Source organism: Anoplolepis gracilipes, chromosome 11, assembly GCF_047496725.1.
Source record: "Anoplolepis gracilipes chromosome 11, ASM4749672v1, whole genome shotgun sequence".
Taxonomy (NCBI): domain Eukaryota; kingdom Metazoa; phylum Arthropoda; class Insecta; order Hymenoptera; family Formicidae; genus Anoplolepis; species Anoplolepis gracilipes.
In genome coordinates this window covers 3,944,141-3,966,803 of record NC_132980.1, presented here as the reverse complement: position 1 = coordinate 3,966,803, position 22,663 = coordinate 3,944,141, and positions in this window count along the sequence as shown.

Here is a 22,663-nt window from a genome sequence, read left to right as displayed (position 1 = left end):
GATCTGATGTTAAATCGTCCTCCTACAATTTTTAATTCACAATTGCAAAAAAAATTTATAAAAATGTTTGCTTCTGAAATGCTAAATTTCGTATTAAATGCTAGTTTATTATTTGGTGATTTTATAACTGATCCTAATGACAAACATTGAGAACTTTACATATTATTGCGAAAAATTATTTCTATTACACTTCAATGCAGTATTAATGAATCGACAGCAGATTTGCTTGAAAACTTGATTAACAAACATCATATGTTATACATAAATTTGTTTGGAGAAACTTTAAAACCTAAGCATCATTTAATGTTGCATTATCCTCGCGTTATGAAAATTGTAGGACTGCTCCGTTATTTATGGTCAATGAGATTTGAAGCGAAACATCGCCCGTTAAAACAATATGCCCGTGCAATAAATAGTAGAAGAAACATATGCTACAGTATTGCAATTAAACAGCAAATAATGTTAAGCAATTTATTAATAAAATTGCAGTCGGGTAATTTACCGTATATTACACATAAAAAAGGAAATTCATTAGTTTGTCACGAAAAAATACTATTAAAAAATCATAGAAATTTTATTAAAGTTAAAAGCGTCCATTTTGGAAATATAATGATTAAAAGAGGACCAATTATCTTAGTAAGAATTAACGACGACAACTTCCCTTTATTTGCTGAAATTGCAGATATTTTTAAAACCAAATCAAATGTATCTTTATTAACACCATCATGTTTCAGTACTACTATCAAATATATGTTTGCAACGTATTATGATAATTATTACCAAGCTTATGTCATAAACATTTCAGACAAGTATGATGCTATAAATTTTGACAGCGTACAATTTTTTAAAGTATATACTTTAGTTAGAAAAGCAGATGATAACTCTTATATTAGTTATTAAATTTAAATGATTTACATTTTAAGATTTTTATGAAAAATTTTGTTTTTAAATATTTTATATGTTACAGTTATACTTTTCAATAACTAATATAACGTCGATATAATTATAATGTATAATAGTTTATTTTTAAGTATTGTGCAGTTTAAGTTTTGATTAATTTTTTATTTATTATATAGTTTATTATATAATTGATTATATAATTTGTTTTATAATTTTAATCTAATAATGATGTAACAGTAGTATCTTTATGTTTAACAAATTTATACTTTACAAAGTGTATAATTCTACATTATTTTTAGTTACAGTTTTAATTTATTTCTAAAATACACTGTCACATGAAACAAAGAATTATACTGAAAAATACATATAAAAAAATGATATGTACAATATTTTTGTATGTCATCAACCTAAAATAAACACTTAAAAAAATATTTATTTATATTTAAATTTGTATATTATTTCTATAATACAATAACAAAAAGCCTTAAAGGAAACTTTTTTTATAGTTGGATAAACTTTACGAACTGAAACTTATGGAACTATATAAGCATTGTAGTCTTAACTACATATATATAGTACAATATTAAATAAGACATTTTACTATAACATATGGTTTCTTAATCATTAAAATATGATCATTATTATCTTATTTATAGTATGACTTACTATATACAAATCGCAATTTATAGTATATAAAACCATATTATGTATATAATATTGTACTATATATATATATATATAGTACAATATTAAGTAGGACATTTTACTATGACGTATGGTTTCTTAATCATTTAATTATGGTCATTATTATCTTATTTATAGTATGAATTACTATATACAAACCACAAATTATAGTATATAAAACCATATATGGTATATGTTTGTATTAACGTATGTAAAGTTATATCAACAATAATTTAAAGTTAAGTTTGCTATAATTTGGCAATGTTAAAATAACTATAAAAATGTAGTTGTCCCTTAAACTCACTAAGAATTATAGTTAAATTATGATAATTGCAACTATTTTTTTTTTCAGTGCAAGGATGGCAATGGCAATTACTCCCTCCCCCGTACTATCAGAGTACATGCGCGTTTGCGCTTGTAGCACGAGGATACATACCCAATGCCTGCACCGCCTGCATGATACGCCAAGTGATCGTATCTTTTTGCAATTTCTTTTTTAAATTAGGAAACTTTTTTTAAATGACAAATTACTGAAAATTTTATAATTTTAAAATATTTTTGTAAATCTGTGAAATTTATATTTATAAAAATATTTTGAATAAAATATAAATGCGTAAATGCGTTTATCCCCTGTCGCAAAAAAAATATATAGAATAGAATTATAGAATTATTATAGAATTATATATAATTATTTATTATTATTATTATAGAATTTATTTCGTAAGCTAAGATTGAGCAAATCATATGCGTACAACATTTTATTTGTGTTAACTTTTTATAAAAGTAAGTTTATTATATGTTACATATTTATAAGCTTTATTACATGTTTATTATGTATTTAGTAATCATATATATTGTCATACATATTTTAAAATGTTAAACAATGTGCCGCAATATAAAATTATTCAAAAAGTAAATAATATTTATATTAATACAATAATTTTTTTACAATTATAACATGTATGATACCAATATATAATAAACATATAAGACGTATAAACATACAACATATAATAAACTTACTTTTATAAAAAGTTAATAATTGACACAAATAAAATATTCTATGTATATGATTTGATTAATTTTGGTTTACGAAATAAATTCTACAATTTAATCAATTAATTAATATAATTAATTAATAGTATAATTAAATTAGTATAGTTATTTTTAAAAATACGTTCAATTATTGTATTATTGTATTATTATTTTTGCAATTTTTTTATAACTTTATATTTTAATTAATGGAAATATAAATTTGCACAATTTTATAATATAGAAATCTATTAAATTAATTTACACAACGTTGTATCGAACATTTAATGCAAATATTATAATTATTTTAACCAAAAAATTTAACCATGCAAGTTTTTAATTAAAATGTTATAGTGGACTTCCACACGACCTATGAGGTTCCACTATTGGCGCGTTAGGTTTTTGTAATGTGGACCTTCGTCTGGAGCCCTATTGTACTACATTTTGTTATTTTATACACATATATTTTACGTTTCTATATTTCTATTTACTAGGTGTGTCTTTTGCAGACATGGTGTCTATTACAGACATAATACTTTTTATACACTTGTCTTGTACAAGTGTGATGTCTTTTGCAGACATGGTTTCTATTACAGACATAATACTTTTTATACACTTATCTTGTACAAGTGTGATGTTTTTTGCAGACATAGTGTCTATTGCAGACATTTTTATCTGAGAAAAATAAAAAAATCCTACTATTTATTATATTTATTATATTATGTAAATAACAATGTCTATTATTCACATAATATTATAAATGTAATAAATATAATAAAATATAATATAATATAATAATAAAGAAAATAAATTCACTATTTTTGTATATTATTATTATATATCGTTGCATGATGAGGAACCAGCAATATCATTAATATCTGCAGCATATAATGTAAGACTACTTTTCTGTCTTTAGGAGGCTTCTTATACAATTTATTTCACGACATGAGACATAAATGTTTTTCATCAATTTTCATCTGTAGAACAGTTTCTTTTCTCGCTTTTAAAGCTGATTTAAAAACACAAATAGCGTTTACAGAAGTAGACAAAAGTTTATTTCGTTTTTTTGTTTTTAAATCTGTTAAAACGGAAAATATTCTTTCTGGATCAGCATTTGAATTTGGAAGACATCTAACAACATTCAAAAGAGATTTGAGATTGGGATATTTGTCATTATTAGTGAAGTATTGGATTTGTAAAATTTGTTTCCACATATCATCAAAATTTAATTGTAATAGCTTTTCTTTTTCTGTTAATGTAAATTCTAAATGTAAATTAAACCATTCTTTTTTTAATCCGTTTTCATCAAAACCGCCAAAAGTTCCAGTTATAAAAGAAACATCATTGAATGATGTTTCTCTATCAATACTTAATATAGCTATGTCAGGCTGAAAAACTTTTAATTTTGACAAAAATTTATTATTAATTAGTAATCTTTTATTAATTTCTTCAGCGGCAGTTATATAAAATTGCAAACAATTCTGTCTAACGTTTATAACTGTATCTGTGTGTCCTTCTTTAATTAATCTATTTAGGTATTCTTCGCAATCAAATCCTAAATAAATTTCTTCTAAAGATTTTTCATTTTCTTTTTCATCAAATTTAATACAATTGCATAAACAATCCAAAAGCTTTGGTTTTAAAAAGTTTTTACAAACTGTGGTTAAAAATTGTAATGATTTTAGCTGCAATAAATGTATTCTAGTTTCTACAGCTTGGAAAAATGCATTAAATGAATTTAAAAAATTCAAAATATATTTTAAAAACAATAAATAAGCTTTTGTATCTATATTTTGCATTATAGACAATAAATATGTTCCGATCTTTGTCTTACGGTATTTTCATTCAGAAATTGCTTGACAGTATCCCAAGACTCAATAAGTCTTTCAACATATAAGTGGTGAGAAAGCCATTGTGTATCAGACAATTTTAAAATTTTTCGGTTTATTTCTTGAAAACATTCGCTGAATTCTTGATAAATAACCGAACGTTTCGGACTAGAATTAATAAAATTTGTAAGTTTTTTTATAAATTCCTCGCAATAATCGGGTATTTTAGCACATGCGGCATGTGCAACCAATACAGCCGAATGGCATGGACATGCAAGTGTTATTAAATTTGTACAAATTTCTTCTAATTTTTTTTAAACAAAAGATGTTTACCTGTCGTTACGGACACATTGTCGCATGACAAGGCAACAATATTTTGAAAAAGAATATTCAATTTCCATATTTCATATTTAAATGCTTTAAATAATTTCTCTGCGCTGCAATCTCAGGCATCAATATTTATTAATTTTACTAATTGCGAGTGAATGTTTAATGTTTTCTGATCAACAAACCGAACAAGAAACATCATCTATTTTTCATTAGAAATATCAGACGTTTTGTTTATGAAAATTGAAAATTTAGTAGGTTGAAAGCTGTTAACAACACGATCCGTCTCAACTGGACATATCACATTTGAAATTATGTTAGTACATTTTGTCCCATACTCATATTTTTCAAAACATTATAATCGGTTCCTATTTCTTGAAAAAGAGTCAGTATTTCATTTGCCGTTTGATACGATATATTTTTATTGGAGATTAATGCAGCAAAGCGAATTTCTGCTATTTTCTTTCGCTCTTCAATGATAAAAGAGATTCATTCATATTTATATCTTCATTGCATATATTTGTTTCATTTTTTTTACACATTATTTGATGTTTTTCGGATTCTGCGTGACGATAGATCTAACACACTCCACCAGCAATAGACGTATTACAAAATGTGCAAAAAGATGAATTTCTGTCATCCGATACTTTTTTTTAGCGTCTGGAAAATGCTTTACGCATCCCCCGAGGAGCGGGAACTCCCCGGGGGTATGTGGAACTTTCCCCTATAATATAACGGAGGGGGGGATACCCACTGTTATGTGTGTTAACACCTTTCAAACGTGGCGCGTAAAACGCATGCGCGAACGAATGATAGAGAGAGTGTGAGTAGGCTTCGTCGTTTTGACTAGAAAAAAGAAAGAAAGGCGAATGTACGACTCAGCATTACAAGCCGATGTATTTTATACAATATTAAAAGTATCGAGTATGGTAATAACAGTCACACTAGGAACTTCATTATTTCCTATCCCGATACATAACAAGTATTGGCGACGAGGATGGGATCTCGCCCGTAAGATGAGTGGAAGTTAAGTTAACCTCGAATTTCTTTGGGAAGCAAGCAGCGAAGGTCGGCAGTTACAAGTCGCATTTTTTTTGCCTGGAATAATTATATTATCATGGCTGCTACGAAGGAATTGATACCTAGTACATTTACGATCAAACCTTTTGACCCGACAATTACGACGTGGTCAAGGTGGGCTATTACGACTGGAAAGTGCTTTTAAAATTTTTGCAATTAAAGATGAGGCACGAGTACCCTATCTATTACACTACGTTGGGGTGGCATCGTTTGATGTTGTGTGTGATCGGCTTTCGCCACAAAGTCCTTTTGAGGTTACTTACAAAGAAGTTACAGAATGCTTGAAGGAATACGACCCGACCCCCTTAGAAATATCAGAAAATTATAAATTCTACCAACGCAAACAAAAGGAAACAGAATCAGTTCAAGAATTTTTGGAAGCCCTACAAAAGCTAAGCGTACTGTTACGTCCTGGATCGCGAGCGAGGTGCGATTGCGGTGGTTGGTATACGCGGATCGCGGTGGCCGAGCTGTAAACCTGTCACCATCAGCGTAGCGGTGCACCGGAAGCTGGCGGTCGGGACGTAATGGGTAATGAGGGGGATGTGAAGTGAGTAGACAATGAATACAGATTATTTACATATACTAATGTTTATGTATTTCATCATTATTTTATACTAAACATACATATACGGTTATATTTTCTTGTATTTTACAGGACGAATAGACGAGTAAATCACGGGCGAGCATCGGGAGGCAAACTGATAGGTACTTCAGCGGCCGGCAAGATGCGTACTCGCCCGAAGAAAGGCTGAGAGGAAATGATCCTCGGTTGCGTAATCCCGAAGTCTATCAACGGCGGGGGCACGAGCCACGGACGGTATTCGATAGGCGGTAAGGGCCTATAAGGAAGCGACGGCCCTGCTGCTGGATGCCGGTGGAGTGACAGCGTCGTGGAACGGGTCAGGAGCCGAGGACTCAGCCGTATGGTTTCCCGGTGGAGGGTATGTGAAATACCCGACGGACGCTGGGTTTCGACTATCCGCTGGAGGAGCACCCGTTTGGAATGTTAGGTAAGAGCCGCCTTGATATAAGGACCGGATGAGGCGCTTCAGTTGGTGAGCGCGCCCTGATCGACGTGACCGACCCATGACGCAGCTGAGGAGGTAAGTGAAATTATAATCAAAGCCATGGCTGAATACACGGGGGAGTATAGACCGGGGTTAGGGATAGTAACGCGAGTGATGAAAAAGGGAAAAGAGAAAAAAAAACATACACACAGAACAAGGGGGACGGTTATGATAGGTGATAAAGGGCTCGTATACGCGCTAATGTAAATTGCTAAACGAGTTAACTTGACTTTATCTGACGGGTTGTGGGGACAGGGTGAGCCTTAATGAATTTACTTTAATTTAATATTTATTTTATATTTCAGACCAAAAATAGCGATCGGAGGAATTGTGAGAGACGCCCTGAGAGAGGCGCGATTCGTGGACTGAGAGGAGGCAGATCGCCCTGAGAGAGGCGCGCTGCACGCTAGGAGGCGGAATACCCTGAAAGAGGCGCTCCTCTGAGATGAGAGTCGTTCGCCCTGAGAGAGGCGCGCGACGTAAATAGAGGTAGTCCAGCCCTGAACGAGGCGCACTACGAGGGATGAAGACAGAACACCCCTGAAAGAGGTGCGCTGCTAGAAGGGACGTAGAGTCGCCCTAAAAGAGGCGCGCTATGTAGGAAGGATGTAGATCGCCCTGAAGGAGGCGCACTACGGTTTAGATAAGGATGATTATCGCTCTCTGTCTAATGACACTCCCTATGAAGACGTCCGAATAAAATATTAATCTTTTCAATTATATGTTACAGATATCTAAGGCTCTGGGTATGTCAAGGCGGACGTCGCGGACCTTGCCATAGGTGAGCGGATGAGGAAAAAGAAAAGAGAAAAAAAAAATAAAAGAAGAAGCTATAAGGAATACAAGAACGCCCTGGAGGAGGCGCGCACCGCTGCAGGATAACCGGAACGCCCTGGGAGAGGCGCGCGTCGCCGTAGGATAAAAGAGAGAGCCGATGTAGGCGTGAAGGAAGGATGACCTCGTCAGATAAGTAGCACTAATTTGCCCGATAATTTCAGTATTAAAATTAGAATAGAAAGCTTGTCTCTATATTTACAGGTGTATGGACACGAGAGATTAACGGCGAGAAGAATTGACACCAAAGACGACGCCCGGAATGGACAGGGGCTGCAAACTGACACAGGTATGTATATTTCGAGTAAATTACACGTATACAATATGATTAATGATTACACGAATATATCTTAATAATAACGTACTTACTTCACTAAATTATTATATTACAGGAACCACTGGGGAACACACTGCCACGCGGGTGTATACGAGAATGTGGATCTACAATATTATTAGGATTATAACATTAGTTAATAGAACTTTTCTTTGACTATAATTTCACACGCGGACAGGTTTCGGACGCTTAAACGATATTAGATAGGCGGCATTAATAATAATCTGATTGTCTGGAGAAGAAAGGATATAACGCTTATATTGTTGATAGAGATAAATTTACTGCGAATGAAAATTAAGATAAAATGTCTTTGAAAGTGATAGATAGAATTCGATATGTATTGTGAGCGCCGTGAAAATCGAAAAAGAGAAAGGAAGTATAATAGTGACAGTGGAAACAATTAATCAAGAATAAATTTATACGACGGTAAATGCAAGAACTGGAAACTAATTAATAATATTCGCGATATGCTAGTCTCGAAGTCTCTCTGAATTAATGATTTTGTGTAAATAATACCGAGTAATGAACTAAAAACACTGATTCGAAGATATAATATTAATTACACTGTGTAAAAATTTGTAAGAACGTACGTATGATCGAATGCTATAAAGATAACCGATTATTAAATCGTATGAATAACTGTCTGTACGTACAGTGAATTTAATGAATCCTGAATACTGAATGTCTCGAGAACCGAACTGTAAGAACTGTCGATTTGACTGATCTGAATGAACTGAATGGGCGAAAACTGATTTGAATATTGACTAAATCGAATATCTGAATGAGCGAAAATTGAATGAATTGATCTGTCTGAGCGATAACTGAATACTCAATGATCTGATCGAACTGTTTGAGCGAAAACTGAATACTCAATGATCTGATCGAACTGTCTGAGCGAAAACTGAATACTCAATGATCTGATCGAACTGTCTGAGCGAAAACTGAATACTCAATGATCTGATCGAACTGTCTGAGCGAAAACTGAATACTCAATACTGAGCGCACGGTGCTCCCGTTTATATACCCGTGGTCGCTGAGGACTCCCACCCTTCTGAATTGTAGTGCGCGCAACATGGTCCGATCCTGGTCACGCTTGTTTGTCACGGGTATCACGCGCCGGGCAATAGTAAGCGGTCACGGTGTTTGTCCGAAATTTTCACGTGATCCGACGGTTCCTGAATATTCTAAAAGCTTCGGGACTAGCATTATAATATAATATTTATATCGTTATTTCTAGATATATCGCAATTATTACTAGTGTTACGATAACTTATCTGATTAATTACTTATCGCCGCATTGTATTATAGTGTTGTACTTAAATAATTGTAGGGATATGAGAGCATTTCGCTAATTAACTTATTAATTAACAATTATCTATGATGTCGCATAATGTTATTCGTGGATTATAAGGTCTAGATTAGCTTACAGACATTAAACTCGCTATTATATAACCATATGTATGTATATCATTATTACTAGTAGTAAAAGTTTATATCTATATATATATATATAAGTAATAATGATATAAATGTACATGTAATATGCCGTGATATATTTACAATGAATGGATGAGGAGTGTGTAAGTGTGTATAAACGCATAAATGTGTGACAAGTTTATATTGTGAGAGATCGAATGTGTAATTTAAATAATGCGTATGGAATATGTATGAATTAGCTATAAGATCCGGAACTATTGTGTTACCGTGTATATGATATGTTGATTATGCGTATGTTAATATATGAGTATGCCTGTAATAAGTTTATAATAGGTTTATTGATAATGCGTCGTTTATGCGTACTATTGCGTCACCGTGTATATAAATTATTTATAGGATGTGTATATTTGCGTGTTACTGGGTGGATAACATGTCTATAATAGTCAGATACTGATTAAATATTGTGTAGATGATAAGTTTATAATGTGCGTATTTTTGTATCACCGGGTATATTAGGTGACTATTGTTATATAATTTTATGGTGTGTTTATTATGGAGGTTATATCTATGTAATTATTTCTGGGTGTTCATTATGCGTTTATACTTGATTTATGTAATGTATGATGTGTGTATTATTGTACCACCGTGTATATAGGTATGATCATTTTGTTAATTATGCATATGTATATTGTAATTATTATTCATATCCAATAAAATGAAAAAGGGGTTTTAAGAATATTATCATGTTCAAGTTATTTCGGACACCTTATATAAGCAAGAGTTAATTAATTGTACATATTTGTGTGCGACTGTCTAACTTTCGTTATCTTCCAGAGCTTTATTCGTTTTAAATTCTTTATAGGATATTTATATTGTTTTCACTATAATATGTATATATATATATATATATATATATATATATATATATATATGTATCATGAGTGGTCCATTTTAATTAATATTGGTTTTAATTGATCACTTAAATGTCGTCTGAGCCTCGAGGAGTTCTTGTCAGGTCATTATAATTTGCCTTTAAAATATCTGTGGATTATGATTTCTGCAGCAAGTATCATATATATATATATATATATATATATATATATATATATATATATATATATATATATATATATATGTATATGTGTATGCACCGAGTTATCTTCATGGTTGATATATGAAATAATTATAAATGATAGCTGACCGGATTTTTATTGGCAAACCAAATTGAATTCATGGTAAGGAATTATTATGCAGATGATGGGTTTGATCGAATCTTTTATTGTTGTTAAAATTTGAATTTACTGAAATCACTGCGCTGTGGTGCAGTATGAGTAAAATTGACAAGTTATTATATTTGGGTGACAGAATCATTAGATATGTATGTTATTGTGGTGTTAATTCGGCTTTGGGATATAAAACTGCATTTAATAGTGAAGGCATAATTATATATTGGAGGTGCGGATTAAAATAAATGAATTATTAAAATTGAAAGTATGAGGTGTTTCTGGAGTAAAATGGGTCAATAACAATGTGCGCTTAACTTTTTATTGCGGGGCTGTAGCCCTATAAGTTGTTACTTTTTTTGATTTTTTATGAGTCGAGGCGCCAGGAAATAATTAATTAAAGTCACTGGGCGGGTTTTTTATGTGATATTTAAACCATTAAAAATTGGGTGCTTTTCGATGTTGCGACAGCTTTTGATATATTGAGAAAAGTGACTTAGACTGTGCAAGTTGCAATTGCGCATACGAGTTACTCGGCTTGCTCAGATTTAATAATTAATGAAAGTTCATATATAGGGTGTCCCAAAAGTACCGATCGGAGTTTATCATATGAAGCTTATGGAATTTAACCAAATGAATCGGTCGGTTGTTAAACACTATTTTATACTAATGTTTGGATACTATGACAATGTTAGTTTATATACCGGGTGTCAATTTATTAAGGTGAATATATGTAAGAAGTTGTAATTCCGCTTATTTGCAGTTATGATCTCTTTCTATGCGTGATTTTAGCTTGTTATATAGATTTTCTTTATATTTTTGTTATACCAGGTCGTGGTTAATTCTCGATGCGTGTGTCTATGGTGATGTGTACGTGTTTATGTTTAGTAAGAATGATGACGTCGAGGTGGAGTGAACATTGACTTATATTATCGCTATTACTTAATTTATGCTATTTTATTGACGCGTACTTAATATTATGTTTCCTTTTTATTTTTCAGGTACTGCAACTAGAGTGACAAAACTAAATGGGTAATTATAATGAAATTAAGATGTTCGACCGATTTAGTAGGCCGTTTCTCTTCCTTTTTTCAGGTGCTGAGGATGCGGACCAGAAGGTGATATACCGGGTGGCCGGAAAATAGGTAAGAGTTTTCATTAGACAACTAATTAATTATTTTCCTCTATTTTTAGGTAGGTGATTGGGGAGAACCAGTGATGGGGATGAAAGAAGAAAAAGAAACAAAAAAAAATGTTCTAGCCGGAAACATAATAAAAAGGTATTTATCGGCTTAATATATTTTTGCTAATAACTATATGTATGTATATATATATAAGAAGAAAAAGAAAAAATTTTTATAGGCGCTTAACGCTTACTATGTCTACTTAACAGGTGGTGTATGACGTCAACGGACGGCGACTGGTGTCAAGCGGAGGCGCTGGACGTGACAGTACATTGCAACTTTAAGGACTACTTGAGGACAGCTTTAAAGAACCAATTTGTCTTCGGCTTATCCAATAAGAGAGCACAAGCACGTCTCTTAGAGATACCGGAATTGACTTTAGAGAAGGCAATGCAGGTAACTACTACGATGGAATTTCCTGAAAAAGGTACACAGCAATTACGGGGTGAAGCAGCTGAAGTGAGCGCCTTTTAGACTACTAAACAAAAATCTCACCGTCCAGAAAATGTAGATAAGTCTAAACAAATAGTTAATAAAAAAATACAAATACACGTAAGTCCGGAAATAAAATAAATTTTAATAAGGCTAAAAAAACTACAAATACTAGCGTAAATTCGATTACATGTTATAGGTGCGGTCAGAATCATTTAGCATCTAAATGTACGTTAGATAGGAATGTCAAGTGCAACGCTTGCGGAAAGAGCGGACATCTTAAAAAGGTTTGCTTCCAACGAAGTCGAGAGAATGTATTGGAAGATATTTTACAATTAGAGCATACCAAATTCCGGAATAAAATAATAACAACTCTTTAAGTCGGAAAACCTGTTAAATTTGAAATTGACAGTGGGGCTGCTGTAACGGTAATGTCCGAAGAACACGCAAGTAAACTTTTTCCGAATTCATCCATGCGGCCTACAAGATTAAAATTAGTTTCTTATTGTCAACAAAAGGTCCAATTATTAAGTTATATAGTTGACAGTACAACGCCGTAACAGAAAGTACACTCTAAACCTGTATATTACAAATAGTAAAAGAAAACCCCTGTTAGGTCGTGAATGGATTTTTCAATTACAAGAGGAAAATAGAGTCAAAATTTTCTTAAGTAATGTAGAATCTATACATACGGTCGAAATATCACATCGAAATAGATTGAATTCACTGTTGCAAAAGTATCAATCGATTATGACTCCTTCGATTTCTAAGATCACAACGTTACAAGCAAAATTAACCCTTAAAGATAATTTCAAGCCAATTTTTTGTAAGGCACGTCCAGTACTTTTTAGACTTCGTCCTTTAATAGAAAAAGAATTAGAAAGGCTAGAAGCAGAAGGAATCTTAGAAAAAGTCGGTTCATCAGAGTGGGCTACACCCACAGTACCAGTAATAAAGAAAAACGGCTAAATTCGTTTATGCGGGGATTTTAGTGTTACACTAAACCCACAACTCATCGTGGATAATCATCCGCTTCCAACAGCGGATGCGCTTTTTGCTAAGATGGCCGGTAGTACAATTTTTTCAAAAATCGATTTATTACAAGCTTATATGCAAATGGAGGTATATCCGGAGAATAAACATCTCCTTACTTTGAACACACATAAAGGACTTTATCGACCTACACGTTTAATGTACGGAATTGCTTCAGCACCGGCTATCTGGCAAAGAACGATCGAAGGGATTCTAGGAGATCTTCCTGGAGTCGCAGTTTTCCTCGACAATATACAAATCACGGGAATAGATGCAAATGATCACTTGCAAAAATTAGAAGAAGTTTTCAAACGACTTCAGAAATATAATATTAGAATAAACTTAGGTAAAAGTGAATTTTTTATGAAACGAATAAACTATTGTGGTTACATTATTGACAGTAATGGATTACATAAAACTCCAGCCAAAGTAGAAGCAATTAATAAAATGCGAAGACCGGGAAATGTAACTGAAGTACGTAGTTTTCTCGGTATGATAAATTATTACGGCAAATTTATTAAAAACTTAAGTAATATATTACATCCCTTGAATAATTTACTGCGTAAAAACGTTAAGTTTCATTGGACAAAAGAATGTGAAGAAAGTTTCATTGCAACAAAAAAAGCGTTCACGAACAAAAATTTTTTAGTACATTTTGACCCAAAATTACCTTTAATATTAGCCACGGACGCAAGTACCTACGGGGTGGGAGCCGTATTATCTCATTTATATCCAGACGGCACGGAAAGAGTCATTCAATATGTTTCACAAACTCTTACTAAAACGCAAAGATCATATTCACAAATTGATAAAGAAGCATATGCCATTATGTTTGGCATTAAAAAATTCTTTCAATTTTTACACGGAGGGCATTTTACATTAATCACAGATCATCGCCCACTAATGCAAATATTCTCACCAAAGAAAGCATTACCAACATTCAGTGCTATGCGCATGCAACATTACGCGTTGTTCCTAAAAGGTTTCAATTATACTATTAAGTATCGAAAATCAGAAAACCATGCGAATGCAGACTGCTTATCGCGTCTCCCTACTAATGAAACAAGTACAAATGAAGAAGTAGTGGATCTTTTCCAATTAAAAATAATCGACGACCTTCCAATTACAATTACAGAATTAGCAGCAGCTACGATGAAAGATGAAGAACTAAATACAGTAGTAAAAACTTTAAAAACAGGGAAAGATTGTACAAAACAAACAAACTTCAAACTAGAAATTGGAGAGCTTACATTACAAAATAATATAATCCTAAGAGGTCATCGAGTAGTAATTCCCAAATCATTACGTTTCAAAATATTACAAGAATTACATATTGGACATTTTGGCGTTATCAAAATGAAAAGTTTAGCTAAAAATTACATATGGTGGCCTGGAATTGATAAAGATATAGAAAACTTAGCGAAAAATTGCAAAGATTGCAATGCTTTTCGAAATAATCCAGTTAAAGCAGAGCCACACTGTTGGAAATTAACGACCAGCCCTTTTAATCGTGTACATGCAGATTTCGCAGGACCTTTCTTAGGACATTTCTTTTTTATTCTAGTAGACTCTTATACTAAATGGCCAGAAGTACATATAGTAAAAGATATTACAACAAAAACTACAATAAAAATATGCAGGAAAATTTTTGCAACTTTCGAAATACCTAAAACTTTTGTTTCAGACAATGGTAGAACATTCACTTCAATTGAATTCACTACGTTTCTTAAAGCAAACGGCATTACACAAAAATTTACAGCACCGTACAATCCAGCTACTAATGGTCTAGCAGAAAGATTTGTGCAGACTCTCAAAAATGCATTACACCGTATGCGATGCAATAAAACAAATGTACACATCGCTTTACAACAAATGTTAATACAGTACAGAACCATGTCTCACTCAACAACTAGAAAATCACCAGCGGAACTGTTATTTACAAGAAGATTACGCACACGCTTGGATTTTTTACACTCAGAAATTAAGAAAAATTACGAAACTAATGAAGCGAATATTACATTCAAGGAAGGAGAAAGAGTTAGTGCTCGAGACTATCTAGGTACAGATAAGTGGGTTTTTGGAAGAATTTTTAAGCGTATAGGTAAACTATATTACGATATTAAACTAGACGATGGACGAATTTGGAAAAGACATGTCAATCAAATGCGTCACATTGGTGATAAAACACCAGTTAAATTGAAGAATACTACCACAAACGATTCTTTAATAGATACAGCTCCAATAGAGGAAATAGCAAAAGACAACGCAGCAAATGCAAATCATCGTGCAAGCAACTGAAATCCAACCGCCTCCACAAGCGTTGCCCTTACAACCGGAAAATGATATTTTCGGAAACGTAGCAGATCCAATTGAGATCAAACCGCAAAGATCTCCAAGACCATAAAGGCCGCGGAAATTACCTACTAGATTTAAGGATTTCGAAATAAATACTAAAAAGTAGAAAAGAGTTACTTTTTTTTGTGTTGTTTGTCCAGTATGTTCTTTTCTTGTGTACAATTCTTTTATTTTCGTGATACATACTATAAGTTTATTATTTTAGCGGAGAGGGTGTTATGTGTGTTAACACCTTTCAAACGTGGCGCGTAAAACGCATGCGCGAACGAATGATAGAGAGAGTGTGAGTAGGCTGCGTCGTTTTGACTAGAAAAAAGAAAGAAAGGCGAATATACGATTCAGCATTACAAGCCGATGTATTTTATACAATATTAAAAGTATCGAATATAGTAATAACAGTCACATTAGGAACTTCATTACTTCCTATCCCGATATATAACACCCACTAAAAACCAGACGACGATCCTACTCGACGGTTGCTGATAAGTGAGCCCTGAGGTCGCTCTCGCATTCTATCATACCCACCCCCGTCTATCCTCCCCAGATGGTTGGGGGACGATTTCCTTTGACGCACCACTGAGTAAAACCTTAATGGTGCGCCATCGACGACGCTGTGGGACCGCCACACAGCGCCGCCGGCTTCCTAGGGCCAAGGTGCAATGGGGAATGGGTGTTCCCGCAACCACCCCCCTTGGCCCCTGGAGGAGGTAAGAATGTGACTCCCACCTCCCCCGTATTGGCCGGATGTTTGGCCAGTTTGGGGCGAGAAGGGCCTTAAAAACCCCCCGAGTTCACTGCCCCGTGGGGGGAGAGGGGAGGAAGACAAATGTCTAACCACGTCTTTCTCTCCCACATCCGTCAGGATGAGGGGGTTTAGTTTCCCCTGGGCAGGGGCGCTCTTCCTCCATCAGCTCAATCTCTTCTATGAGGAGGGTTGAATCCATCTCCCCCGGAGAAGGGAGGGCCGACGAATCGGACACCATACCCTCCCCATCTGGGAGTTCTTCAACCACTGGAGTCACCCCTGCCGAGAGGAAAACGCTCCCCACGACCGACGGAGGCGCCACACGCGTCTTCTTTTTCTTTCTGCTCCTTGTCTCTATTAGAGGTAAAGAGCACTCCTTGCCACTGCCCAGGGTATGATCTGAGGGAATGCCCAGATCTGTATATAATGCACATCTGGGCGTCCCTCTGCACCCCAACTGAGGTGACTGGGGACACCGCACCGGTAGCATCGGTCGTCCCGGTACACCTCAGTCCTGCAGGCGGCACCAATGTGTCCCCCCCTGAGGCATTTGCAACACCTCAGGGGGCCGCTGATACCGCCTCCTCTCTTCTTCTTCCTCTTGTCCGAGGAAGAAGGCTGACCTGGGGGTCCATTATCTTTAACGGGAGTAAATCTCCCCGGGGCCAGCCTCCCCCTTCTCCCTCCCCGCCCCGTCCGGCCGCCACCATCGCCTATGTGGGCGGAACAGCCGTTTCGATACGGGGGGTGGAGGAGTCCGGGCGTCCTTGTGAGGACCGCACAGCTCTTCGGCCAAGGCAGTCCTCACTTCTTCCCTAATGAGACTGCGGAGAGATTCCGCATCCACAAAGGGATGCGAAACCCCCGCAATTCCGTGGGCCTCCAAGGTGGTCTGAAGACCCACTTCCACCACCTCTGGGGAGACAGGTCGAACCTGCACCCCCACTTTCCTAACCGGCACGTCCACCTGAGTGAAGGCGTCCGCTTTGGAGACCTCTTGAGTAATACTATAAGGAGTACTGCGAATGAATCCATTCTGCAGTACTCCCTATACAAGGTCTCTGCAAACTTCTTGGTTTGCAGAGCTCCCTCTACCGTCTCAGGACAGCAATGTATGCCCACCACGGCATCATCAGCTGCCTTTGCTGCCTCCTTTTGGCAGACGAGGACTGAACTAATACAAGCCCTCGCTCTGCCCTGTTGGTCATCAGCGATAACCAATGCCTTCGGGGGCCTCGCTGGCAAGCCCCCAGGTAGCCCTTCGTATAATGACGACGAGGGGGAAACAGGGACAATATCCCCCCCCCCGCCAGCCCACAGCATCCGAGACTGTGGAAGTCTTTTTCGACTTCTTGCCCATCCCATTTTTTGACTCGCTCTTGGCACCCTTTGGGATTACCCGGGGGTTGTGGATCCTAGGACCCGACAACCACACCGGGATCTCCCTCCGGGTGAGCCCCCCACCACGACAAGGTGGCGAGTCATGGGGGGGTCATCCGATACTTTGCGTAGCCATGGTTTAAACAGTTCGATGTCTAACCATTGTTGTTGAAAACGTTTTTTGGATGTTTTATTTAAATTATTAACATAATTTTATTTATAATTATTTATAAAAAGAAAAATTATTTAGCGAGAAAAACTTTCATGATGTGACGATTTGTGTGCCTAACATATGGATCCCAATATATTTCTTACAGAGACGCGCCTGAAGCGATTCGGCGGCTCGGCCGTCGAGTCTCGAGCGCTAGTGGGAGAAAGGAGGCGTCGCCTCGGAAATCGGCCTGAAAAGGGCAACTAACTCCGAGCACTGCTTTACGAATCCAAGATTTAAATCGGTCATCACTTAGCCAAGCTTCTGAAAAGTTTCGCTTAGCTCGCTTCTTTTTAATTATATCACATATTATTACAGAACGTAAAGATTGGTAAAAGCTAAGACTGTAAAAATCAAAGAGATAAAAGTATAAATAATTTGGAGAAACTTACAATCTCGGGATAATTTAAAATTTATGAACAGATATTTAACACAAGCGCACATATTACTACTTTACTTGCACTAAATAAAGTGACAAGGCAAAGGATATTACGATTGCGTGATAAAACAAATGCATCATAAATTTTCTATCGGTAATTCAGTGAATTATTACATTAATAGAAACATCATAGAACAAATACGCCACAAATTTTCAAACGGCAAGTTTAGTCAATTATAAGAAGTTAAAATGTCATGATACGATATCATTACATTATAGTCAGATGGCGCGCAGTGAATAAAAAGGATAAAAAGTAAATACGTTATAAAATTAGAGGACGCACAGATGGCAATAAAGTTTTAAATGGCGGATGTAGAACTGTCACGTAAGTAATACATTAAATTATTTTTCATATTTTTTACGAAAAATTGTATGTGTAGACTGCCAAACAATTATAAAAATAAATATAAAAATGCAAATACATATAAATAAATAATAAATACATTTTTTTATAGAAGAAGTTGTACAACATTTAAAAGAAATGTCTTTGGACTCAAAAATGGAGCAGATAATGCAACAATTGTTGCAGTAGCAACAACAACAACAATTGCAACAACAGTTGCATTTGTTGCAACAGCAGCTGCAGCAGTCACAGCAGCCGCAACAACCAGAGCTCCAAAAATTGAAGCAGGAAACAACGGAGCGCGCTCACACACACACACACACATTGCAACCGGTGGGCCGACCCTGACCGAGAGCAAACGGGGAATGTCGACCTGGACCGACGACCGCAAGTGGTATTGCAGCGAGTAGAGTAGTGGGCGCGCGGACCACGGAGTGAGAAGCGAGTGTGGGTTGGCGACGTGCGTTTTGATTTTGTTCAGACAAATAAGTTTTATTTTCTGGTTTATGAAGCCATCGATGATAACTATGTTTTGTTCTTTTTGACATGGCCCTATGCCGAATTTTGTTTTTCATTAATTTAATAAAGACAATTTGCGTTTAATGATTAACGTGGTTATACGTGGTTATGACAGGGCTTTAGGCCAACTTAACTATTTAAGTAAAATTGTAAGCGTGAAAGACCGAATTCGATTTTTAGTTTTGTTTTCTGCGGTGCGTTTAGAGACTAAGACGCATATATGTTAAGGTTATTTTCTTTTGTACTCTGGACATGGCCTTATGCCGAATTCTGTTTTGCGTTACTAAAATAAGTTGCGTTTGGTTACTGATACATTTATACTTGACTTTGACAAGACATTATTTTGAGTTTATTATTTAAGTAAATTGTAGGTGCGTTAAAATATTATCAAAAGGGTTTTTTTTTAGTTATCAGTACCGGTTAAATTTTTTTATGTGTTTATTCTTAATATTAAATTAAATAAGGATGATACATATAGCCATGTGTTAACGAGGCGATAAGCCAAGCAATAGGATTTGTAAGTTTGATTGGGTTAACATAGAATATGCGGTGCAGCTGCGAATGGATAAAACAGAGGCATCGCAACGGCGTTTGGCGTCGCGCTGATGGTGCGGATGACCCGGGTGAACGTCGGGGTATCGTGCGCGAGCGGTGCTGTTTTCTGGCGCGCGGTGCCTGGAGTCGGCATGGGATTGTTGGACGTCTGGACAAGCGAGAACCAGCGCTGCTTTGATCAACCTGAGCAGACTTGAATTGGCCGAACCTGACCGGCTCAAACTCGACCTGGTCAAAGTTGACCTGGCCAAACTCGACCTGGCTAAAGTCAACCTACGGAACAACACTAGATGGCGCGCACGCGGAGGTCGAAGAAGGGGAAATCACCCCTATAAAAGGCGAGAGCGGACTGGCCTCGTGGTCAGTCGTTCTTAATAGAAGCTGGTCGGTTCGTAAATTGTAACCCTGTCTCCGTACAAAGCGGTTAATTTTGTAAATTGAAATACGCGTAACGCGGAAAGACCTTTTGTAAAATCGTTGCAACGATAAAAATAGAAAAAGAAAAAAAATAAAATACTTCAATTCAATTGAATACTTAACTTGTTGAATATTTACCTCTTCAATTGCCTTTTCTGATCCGGCATTGAACGGACCGTGCATCGAGTAGCGGTGCCGTGGGAGCGGAGATTGAGGCTGGAGGATCGTGAAGCTGTGGAGCTGCAGGAAATTCCGGAAAAACTCGGTCAGTTCGTTTGAAGGAGCTCGGGTTGAGTATTGACCCGGAAATTACTTACCTTTCCACTTGGCGGTTAAAGTGGATGGCGACCGTGGTTCCATCCACAATTCAGGTAAGAAAGCCCGTCTTCGGGGTGTGCTCGGGTAGAGCGTCTTAATAGGCTCTATAGGGGACCTATAAATTTGAACAGTTCGGTTTTACAACACAAGAAGCGGAAAAGAATAAAGAAAGTATGTTCATTATGAAATATTTATTTTTATAATGTTTTAGCATAGATCACAGAAGGCTAAAAATGTTTTAAAAATATTTCAAAAACAATAAGATATATTTAAATTATTTTTTAAAAGACAGTGTCCTTTGGGACGTAATTTTTGTAAATAATTTGTTCATATGTATAATTATTTTAATTTTGTGGCGGTTACAAACCACCACAAACGCCTGCAAATGCGCAAACGGCAATACGCGCGATAGCCCGCGCGCGAGACTCATTACGTGGCGCAAGCACGCGACAGTCAAACCGCAAGTGAATCCCACGTGCGGGGATTAAGATCGCGCGCACGGACAGCCCCGACAGCACGCCACGCTCTGCAAGGCAGCTTACGCTCAAGCATAGAGGCGCGCAATTCGAATCGAGATAACATCCAGGCAAAGTCGCATACCTCGGCCGCTTCTCTCCGATCACCTGGGCCGTTCCGAGAACATCGAGAGCCACGAGATTCGCCGGAGTCACCACCACGAAGGGCCGGCTTCACACTCCTGCAGTGGAAACTGATCCCGATCGACCTGCTTCCGCCACGACGGACGCGACCACCCAGGATCCTGCTGGACCTTTGGGATATCAGAGTGCGCCGCTACACCTCACCATCCCAGTCTTGAAGAAGTTCCAGAGAGGCTCTCACCACCATCACCAAGGCGCAGCAGTGGAAGGGATCAGGCCACGCAGACCATCGCTCCACCACATATAAATAGAGGGACTCAGAGCCAGCCTAACAGTACGGAGCGGGCCGTACAGCACGTCAGATCCGCACGCAGACCAGGCCAGCTAGTACCACAGCAGAGCACGGCACTCAGACAGAGCCTGAGTTGACGGAGAGAGACACAGCCAAGACCGTCGACACCAATAACAACCGGGTAGACTGCTGGAGACCTGCAAAGACCATAAAGGCAACTCCCAGGATCACTTGGCGCCCGTGGCGTCGTCAAACATCTAAACGGCTCTTTTCAGGGCCATTTCAGATATAACATTAGATCAAGTCTCACAAGAGACTTCGCACCTCATGTACATATGTAAATAGTATAGAATAAACTTTTTTACTGTACACTTCGAGAATTCAATCACCACACTGATTCCATCCTGTAAGCGGGTTACAGCGAGCCAAGCCAATCGAAAGCGCTACAAATTTATTTATGATTTACTTATATATATATATATATATATATATATATGTGTGTGTTTATTTGTTACAGAACAAGGATGTGGGCGCGAAAAATCGTGCGCCCGTTGGTACGTCCAACGGGGACGAATCTCATCCCTAAAATATGTTGATGCGAAGGGCAGCCGAGGCGGCCAAGGAAGGGGGCGAGGCGGCCGAGGAAGCGGCCGAGGCAATCGGGCTGGGCCGAGGGGCCCACCAAATATAGTTAAAGTAATGTGTGCTATCGGTACCATGCATTTAACATTTTGTGCGCTATCGGGACAACGTATCCTTTTATTGTGTGCAATCGAGTTGTGCGTTAAAGAGAAATGGGCTACCGGGAATAACATTAAATTGGACGTGAGCTATCGGGTGATGGGCTATCGCACCGTGTGCTAACAGGACACTTCCGTTTTTTTCCCGATTGCGTCGTCGCGTGCAACAGGCATGGTGCGCTATCGGGAAAATACCCGATTTACTTTGTGTGCTAACGGGACAATGTGCATTTTTATTGTGCGCTATCAGGAAAATACTCGATTTACTTTGTGTGCTATCAGGACAATGTGTGTTTTTATTGTGTGTTATCGGGAAAATATCAAATTTACTTTGTGTGTTATCGGGATGTGT